Genomic DNA, 10,908 nt, shown 5'->3' with positions numbered 1-10,908 from the left:
TCTTCTGGAATTCTTCTTTATCTTTTCCACCATTCAGTTTGATCCTCAAGATACAACATTATTGCATTTTTTTTCATAAGCTAGAGGATTCGATATTCCTAAATCAAATGTCAGCTTACATGAAAATAGTATGAATTTTGGATGGTGATGATTATGTTTTGAGGTTGGGAATGTGGTTCTCTAATGACTTCTAACGAGGCAATAATTCAGGTTTGTGGAACCCGCAGGGTGCTGGAAATTAGATGTGTTGACCAAGCTTCACGATTTGTTGGTGACACAGTTTAAAGAAAAAAATTGCCCATGTCTTACCGTTCATGTGTTACCGTTCAATTGAACAGTGATCCGTGGTACTGTTTAGATTCAGTTATGGAGGTCCCATATGGACAGATGGAGTGAAAAATTAGACGCTGCCAATTTCGTATCTTTAGTTTCTATTTTGGTTTCTTTTGATTTTCATGTAATAGCAAGTTGGTTAGATTTAGTTTCTAACCTCAGATTTAGAAAGTAGGATTGATTTTATTTACCCACTAAAGGGAGATTTTCTTGTACAAGTTAACCCTATTATAAATACAAGGATGGGGGATTATCCCCACACGATTTGAGAAAAAAGAATGAAGTTTATTGCTTGGGCTGAGAGAGTCAGTGCTCTGAGAGAGAGTTATGGTGAGAGGCCATGATTGAGAGACCCCTCCTATCTATCCTTTTTCTTCTCCCCAACCGAGATCTATTACCTGGTTTTGTTTTCTGAGTTTTATTTCTGCAAATCTGAGATCAGCAGAGTATATTTGTTAGTTTTAAAGGTTCCTACAGTACCACAAACATTCCCCTATATGTTGCTGAGATCAAGGATGATTGCAGGAGTCATATCAGACCTGCGGTTTTGATTTCTTTCAAGAATCCTGCTGCCACCTTGACTCTACCAGTCTACTGATCATGGAGACCATCCATCAGCTTTGAGTGATATGTGGTGAATCTAACCAGCTCCCCAGGACCTCCACTCGACTGGAGTTGGGAGGCTATCTGAGCCTTGGTTTGTGAGAACTTGAAAATCTCCTGTTTGTGACCTAATTCAAGAATTGGATGAATCCCAGAATTTAACCATCACTCTCATCTTAGATTTGAGGATTGATTCTGTCCCTTAAGACCCCACTCGATGATAACTTCAGGTCTTTTCCTTCTCTTTTAATGTGGTTCTTGAATGAAGGTGAATTTCTGATTCTTGAACCCTAAATCTGTCCTGTATTGTGGGTTATAGGCTGTTGCCTGCTGTTATATTCAGGCTGGAGTGGTTGGCTGTATTTGTTGGGTATTGATGGGAGTCCTAGGAATTGAAATAACCCTGTTATTACATGTAATTGTACTGATATCAGACCTGAAACAGCGCATGTTTGGGTATATTCCTGTGATCCTGTTTCGGGTTATGTTAATTGTAATCTAGTTTTACATTATTGGTCAACTGGTCAGTTTAACTGACTGTTATGTGATCAATTCTCAAAGCCAAGACCAAAACCGTTTAATAATCGATCGGTTGGTTATCAATCTTTAACCGATTTTGGCTAATCGGTCCTTAAACAGTTAATTAAGCCATTTTTGTCTATACTTTGGCTAGTAGGTCTTAATCGGTCCTAATCAGTCAGTTTTGGGTTAATCTGTTTGGATCGAGACTGACCGATGGATTCAAATATTTTATATCCTATAATCAAAAACCTTTTGATAAACAGTCGGTTCAGTATTGGTTTTATTCAGGCGTTCGGTCGGGCCTGTCTGGTGGGCACGTCAGTTATGCTTGAAAGTGGTTAAAAGAATCTAGAATCGATCTTACAGATTAAATGCCAGAAAAAGGGTGTGAGATTAATTAGGTTGTTCAAAATGGGAAAGAAAGTGATACAATTGAACTGGAACATCCAAGATATTGGGTAATGTACTCTATGAATGTTTGCTTTATAAGTTCAAACTAGAGTTCTTGATGACCAAAATTGAAGCTTGGAAATGCACAATAATCTCAAAAGGATTTTCTTTTTTGGTTGGGTTGGGGGGGGGGCAGAAATATTAAATTTCATTAGATTCTCACAGCATTGGCGCATGCAGTACTTCAGTGGATCCTCTCTGCACTTTATGGATGTGAATGCATACCCAAAGAGTCAAAGTTGACTTTTGGGAGGAGGGAATAGTGTATATGGAAGTTGGCATATGCCATGGTGTGTCACAGGATCAATGGAAAATATAATTGTTTGGAAATGAAGTTGCTTGATATGTTTCTCTCAAGTTGAAGGAGGATAACTTGTTATGGATAGCCACTTGGGTTTATGATAGGATTTCATCAGCATATAGGAAAATTGGGATCTTGTGTGGTGTGGTTGTGGAGAATTCAGTGTCTTTAATTATTATTGTTATTTTTTATTCTTTAAATGAGGAATACATTGGGCTAGAATTGTTCAAAAGATGCTAGTATTTGGTGACTTTGTGGATAGGTGTAACTTCTTCCACATTGAATTGCAAAATTAGGTGGTCCACCCTCAGAGTAACCTGATTTAAGTCCTAACTGGATGTGTTCTTTGATGAAGAGACATTTAATAATTTTTGTTGGGAGCTTTGCCTAAATTAATTTCCGATCACTTCGTAGTCTTTCCTCTAGTGAGTTTGCATCATAGTTGTCAAGGTGTGGCCTAGGCACCTTAGTCACCTTGGACACCTAGGTCGCCCAGGCGGGTGCCTTGGAGGCCTCGATTGCCTTTTTGGTGACACCTTGCGTCTGGACCCTCTCCAACGCCTTGGTTTGCCTAGACGTCGTGACAACTATGGTTTGTATTGCGTTCATGCTATAAGGTCTGAAAAGAGGTGGAAGTTTTATCTTATTTATATGCATGTAATCTTACCAATTGTGTAGAATGGAATATTGGAAGTTGGAGTTTTGTTCTCAGGGTTGTGAGGTGCATGGAGTTGTTCTTCCTCTGCTCTGTCTCTCTTTTGCTTCCCTCAGGTACGATATATGAAACTAACCCTGCTGTGAGATCTCTCATGACATCCAAATCTGGTCAGAAGTTAATTGCTAAACCAAATTTCAGACTATTCTGGATGCTTCTTTGTCAATTTTTCCGACGTACTACTTGCCATATTTGGGAGAACTAGTAGGGTAGATTTCATTACCTCATTCTGCATGTTAAATGGAGAAAATTCACTGGTTAACTTCTTTTGTGATAAACTCGTGTAATAGCTCATTGGGAACAACACTAATATTTAATGTTGCACACTGCACAGGAAGCCAACAATGTTAGTCTCCTTTTGCTTATCCGCCGGGGGGGGGGGGGGGGGGAGTCTCCTAATATCTAGAGAACTGATTTCCCTTTTCCATTTCTGCATGTGGCATGGGGGAAAATCGATTCCTTTAGAACAACACATTGACGAGACTTGAGAGAATGTTTGTTGACTGTTTATTTGCTAATTAGCCTCTTTTATAAGTTTTATTTTAATATAATCTCATGTTCAACTCTTTTGAGAACATTTTTAATTTCTAGAATGTTGCAAAATGTCGCTGGTTTTGTGGTGGGACTTCATAATTCGTTGCTATTTTTATTCCATTCTCCGATGTTCAAGTACACTAAGATTCGAATTTGTTCAAGATGAAAAATAAAGCTCCTTTGTGCATCCTTTATCTCTTTATTTTTCATATTTCTTGTTCTATAATTTTTTTGAAATTCTGTATCCCGGTCAAACCCTCAGTTTCTCACCACATTCAACTTTGTCCATAAATCTTTCCGTGTATTAGAGTCTCCATGTATAGAAAGTAGAAACTCTTGGGGTATAGGAAACAGGGAACTTATGTTCAAGTTATTGAAATTCATAATTTAGAAAAAGGAAAGAATTTTCTAATGGGCATTGATAAAAGGTTGTTTGTGGGTTTTGAATTTCTTTCTCCTTCTTTTCAACTAAGGTCACTGCACTAAACACTTCCATGTGATATGATTGATCTCATCGCATATATAGGTTTAAGGTTCATATTTCATCCATCTATTTCATTATTGTCAATCAATTGTTCAAACTATGCATTGTTTTAGATACGTGTTGTTTCTGTATTTTGGAACCCTCTGGATGTAATCTTTTTGTTGGATTTTCTAAAGCATATGGGTGCATTAGGTTATCATTAAGATGTAATCATCACCAAAAACTAGGGAAATGATAATCTCATGAAATACAAAATGTCGTCTTCTTTTTCTGGTGATGACTCTGTCCGAGTTTGCTTATGTATTTATGATTCTTTATTTATTTATTTTTTCTTTATTGGGGGGAGGGGTTCAAATGCAAATGCAGACCTAAAATGAAAGAAATAAAGGGGGTTAAGGTATTTAATAAAATCTTAATGTTCACTTAGAATCATCTGATGGTAGAATTTAGGATACATTAGTCATGCAGCTTCACTTTCCTTTTTTTCTTCAGGCTTCACTAAGAATATTATGATCAGACTGTAGTTGCGCCAGGCATGGTATTCCAAAAGTGTTTTTCATGGATGCAATTATGTGTCAGTTTATGCCTTTCAGATAGATTCCTCTGTTCTGTAATATTCAGCCACTGATGTGGTACTGTGCTTGGTAGATTTAGTATTCATTATTTTCAGCCTAGTGGTCCGAGTTCATCTTTGGTAAGTTTTAGATTGCCCGAATATGTAATAGATTTTGACTAGGACAGCAGGTTACTACTTGCATTCTTGTTACCTGGACTAGTATACATGTAACTATATGGTTGGAATTGATTATAAGACTGCACAGTAATGAGGATCAACCGAAAAATTTCAAGAAATTATGTAACAGTCAAGAACTTGGGAAGTGGAATGCTTCCAACTCCATGAATTTACTACTTTCTAAGCTCAACACGTCGAAGGGCAAGGCAATGCCATTTATTGTCGCTGAAGCATATGTTTCTGAGAAGCACATGGGTGTCTGGTTGAAGCTAATTAAGAGAGTATGTGTGAAATATTGTAGGTATGGAGGAATGGTAGGAAGAAGTTGAAGATTTTGATTATTTACATGAAACCTGTTCCAAATCTGTGTTTGTTACTAATTACCTTCCTTTATTTATCAAGCAGGTTCTTGTTGCTCTGTTACTGTAGCCATTGTCTCCCTGATGTTTTTATTGCATTGCATGTTAATGTTTGAAAGCATACAAGGCTCCTGATGGCATAGTTAATGCCAGGAGGATAAGTATCACTAGCTTAATGATCTCAGGCTCTTGCCCAAGTCTAACAAGATTAAATTTAGAACATAATGATGTTAAGGTGATTAGAAATTCTTTGTTAATTTGGAGAATATTTTTACGGGAAAATACTTCTTATTTGTGGGATTTTCAACTTCTCTCTCTCTCTCTCCATGGTTTTTTTGTTAGCCCATTATGCTGATCTTGTCCACTGAGTGAATGGATTAGGTTCACGTACGAGAATGTTCTTGCACATCCCTAGTCTTTAGATTTAAAATCTAATTAAATGAAGAGAGAAAAAATGGATTCTAAATTCATTGATAAGGGTCTTTCTTGTACATGAACATAGTTAACAAATTCGGATTCGGGAATTATTCCGATGGAGAATTATTCGGAATAATTCGGACGATTAATTTAAGGATTCGGTCAAAAAAGCGGTCAAAAAATCTTATTGGGGTTTTTTTTTTTAAATAATGTTTAAATGGACCGAATAATTCGGTTTAATTCGGATTCGGTCCGAATTATTCGCGATTTATATTCATTTTGGAAAAAATCGCGAATTTTAAAGAATTTTATTTTTAATTCGGATTCGGTCCGAATTTTTGATAAAATTCGGAAAAATTCGGTTCGGAATTATTCGGCCGAATTGATAACTATGTTTTTCTTGGAATTTGTGCGTTGGACTTCTGTAAACCATAGGTGCTATGTCTGTGTGCTGGACTAGCCCACAGCCTAAGGAACTGGACACACAGTTTTCCTGTGAGCCCATTGGGCTGGTCTTGTCCACTGACAGTAAAGTTTTTATTGGAATTTTGTGTGTTGGCCTCCTATTAACTATAGGTGCTAAATCTTTGTGCCAGGACTATCCCACAGCCTAATGAACAGGCCCCTCTTGTGAGTCCATTGAGCTGATCTTGTCAACTGACAGTCTTAATTTTTTACTGGAATTGCTGATTTGGTCTCCTATAAAATATAGGCGCTAAATTTGAGGGTCAGGATATGCTTGCTACGTCAAAAATATATATATATATATATATAAAAGACATAATAGGATAAAAATCATAATGACATAATGACATAATGATTTTTTTATGTACTAATCTTCTGTAAACTATAATACAAAAAAGTCATAATTAGGTAATTAGGGCTTGGTGAAGGAAAACCATCCAATATGGAATGTATCTATGGGAAGGGACATTTCTCTATGAGCCACTAGGGTAGGGTCTGTTAGCACCTTTGTGTCTATCTTTATCCTTCACATATAAAATGATCTTACGGGCCTTCCTATGTACAATATTGTATTGTTGTATACCCCATTGGTGCCCTCCACCTATGTTGTTTGATCAGAGAACCCTCTCCCCCAAGGGAATAATCTTCTAAAAATTTTTAAGGGAATTTGTTTTTCCTATTTTTGAAAAGGAAGTCAAACACAATGTTTAAAAATGTAATGCAGCAAAAACAGATGAATTGAATGCTTATCATTGGGTGCATCCTATTGTCACCAAGGTGGTGAAGTGAGAAATTGTAATAATAATTTTTTGATTGTCTTTTATTTTATTCTTAAAATTTATTTAGTTAGGGGTAAAAAGTAAGTTCAAAAGTCTTTTTTTTTTTTCTCTCTCACTGACCTTAGTTACAACCATAGTTTCAAAAATCAACATCAGATTGGTCGAATCAGTCATTACTGACCATTTTGGAATGGCCAATTCTATGGTTTTGGGATCGATTATGCCCTTGATTCCCAGTTTAAAGTTCATGGTTACAACAAGATGTTCCTTTTAAGATTTGGGTTTGCTGATAGTTATTCTCGTCTTATTGTATTCAGAAAGTGATGTGTTCTTACCTGCCCAGCAAATGTGTTTGTTATTGAGAGCCACACAGGGCTGTTGATAGTTTGAACTTTGAACTATTGGATAGACAATATATTCTTTTTGGGTTATTTACATGTCAAATTTGATGTTCCACCTCAACCATATACGTGACTCGTCATATGTTATACTTATCTTATATTCTGTCACATTTTGGGAACAAAATTTAGTAATGTGCCTATGCTGAAGGTGCAAACTTTAGTAATGTGCCTATGCTGAAGGTTCAGCACAATTCTTCTTTTTTCGCCCAACCAGTGAAATTTGAGTTCCACCTGGCCTGGCCAGCCATGTGATAAATTTACTGCCAATGCTGTTACTGCTGGCCCAAGAAAATTTCAGTATCATAAAGCGTCTTTGAACAACTTCTTACAATCTCTAGCGTTTTAGCTCAGAAATGTATAACCTCTTGTCCTGGCAGATCGAATCTGAACTTTGTTGCAGTGCTGTGTCCATTAAAGCAAGAGGACACATACCAACTCAGTTTTCCTCAGAAAGGCTCAACAGAAAAGAACTCCTATTGGTTGTCAGTGATGCAATACCTTATCGCTTGGTAGAGAGAGAGGTTTCAGTCCAATGGCTAACTATTATGTGGGCTAAACATTAGAACAGTTAATGGAGCTTCACCCTTTTTCGTTTCTTCTTTAAAAGATCAAAGTTACAGCAATAATTGTTCTTTAAGATTCTAAGTTTAATGAATAAATTAACTAGAAAAGTGATCAAGCCAGCAGATGATCTCTGGATACTCTTTCAAAATTCAGATCTCCATATCATCTGTTTGAAACAAGGTCTCTTGAAACTAATGTCTCTAACCCAACCAAAATCTGGAAATGATTCTTTTCCAAAGTAGATATTGAGTCCTGACTCTACAGAACCAACTGATATGGTATTGGATCATGACCATAGGTTTCACTCTTTCATAAATGAATGCTAACCACCTTCCATGCAGAACTGCAGGACATGCTTATGCTTTTGCTTGTGATCTTCTTGTGTCTTATGCATTGATGCTTGATGCATGTGGGTTGTCCTTGTGCATGCATCTGTTGGATTTTGTTTCTTCCATGTTTAAAGCTGACTGTTTCTCTGAGGTTTATGTAATCTCTCACCATTCCCACAGGAGCAGCTAAATTAGCACAAATGAGAACCAGAGTGGATCTGAGATGTTCTTTCTTTTCTTGCACTAACTCCTTGTTTTAATAATCAAATCTTTTTCTCTTTTTCTATAGATAAAGCTTTTGATGAGACTCTTGATATGGTTATTAGTAGGTGTTGTGATTGATTAACAACAGTGTCGGCAGATTGATTTTATAAAAGGGGGACCCCATCTATTATTTATGCTAAGATGATGGGGGAAGGGTGAAGAGGGAAGGGATAGGAGGTTGCAATGAAGTATTCATAGAGAGTCACATCTTGAAGCCTCACATGGATGATTATGATTATTGCTGGAATAAGAAAAGGGGGAAGGATGAGAAATGAGGTGATGAGGTGGGTTGTCACCAAAGATGGCAATATAGATTGGCCAGGGCCAAACACATCACATGGTTTTGGGAAACAATGGCCCTTTGGGCTGTTACGATAGCCATTTCATGCTGGGCCATTTCAAAAAGCAAAAAGCAGGCATGTTTGCATCTATAGCTAGATCTCATCCTTTCTTTCATTCATTGTTTTGGCCCTGTTGGATAACTTGAGGATGCTACCAAAAGGGTAACTATGTCATTTCATGAGAGAGAAGAGAGATAGACATAAGGATGCGCTAAAGCATGCTATGCAGCCCGTAGCTGGTCACATGGCCACTATGCCAATGCTTGGACCAAATAGAGGAGGCACAGAGGCATCCAACCAGGGGCAGGGCAGATTTTTCGCCAAACCCTATGTCTAATCTTAGGGACGCATGACCAGGTAGCGATATTGTTCTCTTATATTATTTTTCATTCATCTATTCACTTATTCAATCATATGTCAATAAGTGAAGCAGAAAGTAGTTTCTCCTACTCATTAAGAGTGTTCATTTACTCATTTGTTGGTAAGGGGATGGACCGTCTACCCACCCTTAACACTTAAAATCCATTTGCTGTCTTTGTCAAGGTTTTAAGAATCGGTATAGATATCCCTTCAACATAATATAGGTCATTGAAAGAATCTTGGACGATCCACCAAAGCACGAAAGCCAGGATCTTTCAGAAAATGGATTCTTATTCGAAGAGTGCATAATTGCATGGATAAGCTCACATTACTTGTCAATTTGGGATCTAATTCGGGAATTTCCTTGGAAGGTATGAGGAAAGAATTGGAATGAAATAATATCGATTCATCAAAAAAAAAAAAGGTTCTCTATTGATTCAAACCTTGTACCTATGGGATAGGGATAGAGGAAGAGGAAAAAAACCGAAGATCTCACATGACCGATATACCGATTTTTATCAATATCGATTGCACCCAATGCTTGGGTGATATGGATTGGCCAATATGTAAGTATGTGATTTTTTTTAATGAAAAAAAATAATATTTTGATTCAGTACCAAACCGATAAGGTTGATCTCTAATCGTATCGATATTGATATCGGTTTGACAACCGACACCGAGAACTAAATCCATAGTCTTTCTGCAATTGTGCTTGGTTGGATCCCTATTTCCTAGTAAAATTTCTTTAAAATAGGAAAATTGTTTTGCCATAACCTGTTTCAGCTTGGTAAAATAAAATTCACTTAGAATTTTACCTCAGATCCACCATTTTTGAACATTTTTACTCGAAGGGCCACTAAAGAAAACCCATTATTTTCCATTTGAAAAGGGTGACACTTATGCTTTAAATTCAGCTTAGGATCCATCCGTTTCCAGTGGCTGATAAGATAGAAACAATTGGGAATTCAGTACAAGTTGTTATCAATGGGGTCTAGAAAACCTAACTGTGTACTTGGAATTTAGGGTTTGTGATAGCTGGAATTTGTCCTTTACATATAAGGTGGTCAATCCACTCATTCTAACCACTCAGTGGTCACTAGTAGTATGGTAGGCAGCATTCCATTCCAAGGAGACTAGTGGAGTAAGACATGAAATTAATTAATTTAACAATTTAAATTAGTCAAACTTAAACATCAAGTGGCTAGTTCTTGGATGTAGATTGCAGTAGCTAAATAACAGTTCTTGTAAACATTGAAAGATGGAGAAAGATAATGATGTTTTGCTAAAAAAAAAAAAAAAGGGTATGGGCAATAAAGGGTATAGTTCTAACTTCTAAGGATCCGAATTGGATTGGGGTGGATCTGATTTCTTATTTTTAAGAGAAAATTACTTGGACACCTCATGTACTCTTGCCCGATTGCTAGACGAATATTCCTAAAGTTTGAATGTATTATTTGAACCACACTTGCATTTTAAGATTTCTTACACCATTTAATGATGGTGTCATGAGTTGGCAGCAAACTAGTAAATATCCAAATTACCCTTTAAGGGTTGTGAATTAATTACTTTGACACTTCCTATAGGCCTGTACTACAGCCCAACCTAATGGCATTAGTCTACTATTAGCAGTTGATTGGAAAAGACCATTTTACCCTTATGAGAATAAATTACTTGAATATCATCGATACTATGACCTGATTATTTGACACCACTAAAGTTTGAAACTATTGATCGCATGTTCGGGACCAATGCATACCTTAAAACTATTGGGAGGTGATAAATTGATGACATATGCATTAGAATCATTGAGGAGAGAATCTGCAGTTGAGTGGCAGAGGATAGAGAGAAGAAACAACTAAATTGCATCGACAAGGATCGTGACATTTAGATCATGGAGTTTTAGTAGGATAATCAAATTAATTAAAAACAAGGCCATAAGGAAACCAAACATAAT

Source organism: Macadamia integrifolia, chromosome 2 (genome assembly GCF_013358625.1).
Source record: "Macadamia integrifolia cultivar HAES 741 chromosome 2, SCU_Mint_v3, whole genome shotgun sequence".
Taxonomy (NCBI): Eukaryota; Viridiplantae; Streptophyta; class Magnoliopsida; order Proteales; family Proteaceae; genus Macadamia; species Macadamia integrifolia.
This window is presented reverse-complemented; position numbering follows the sequence as displayed.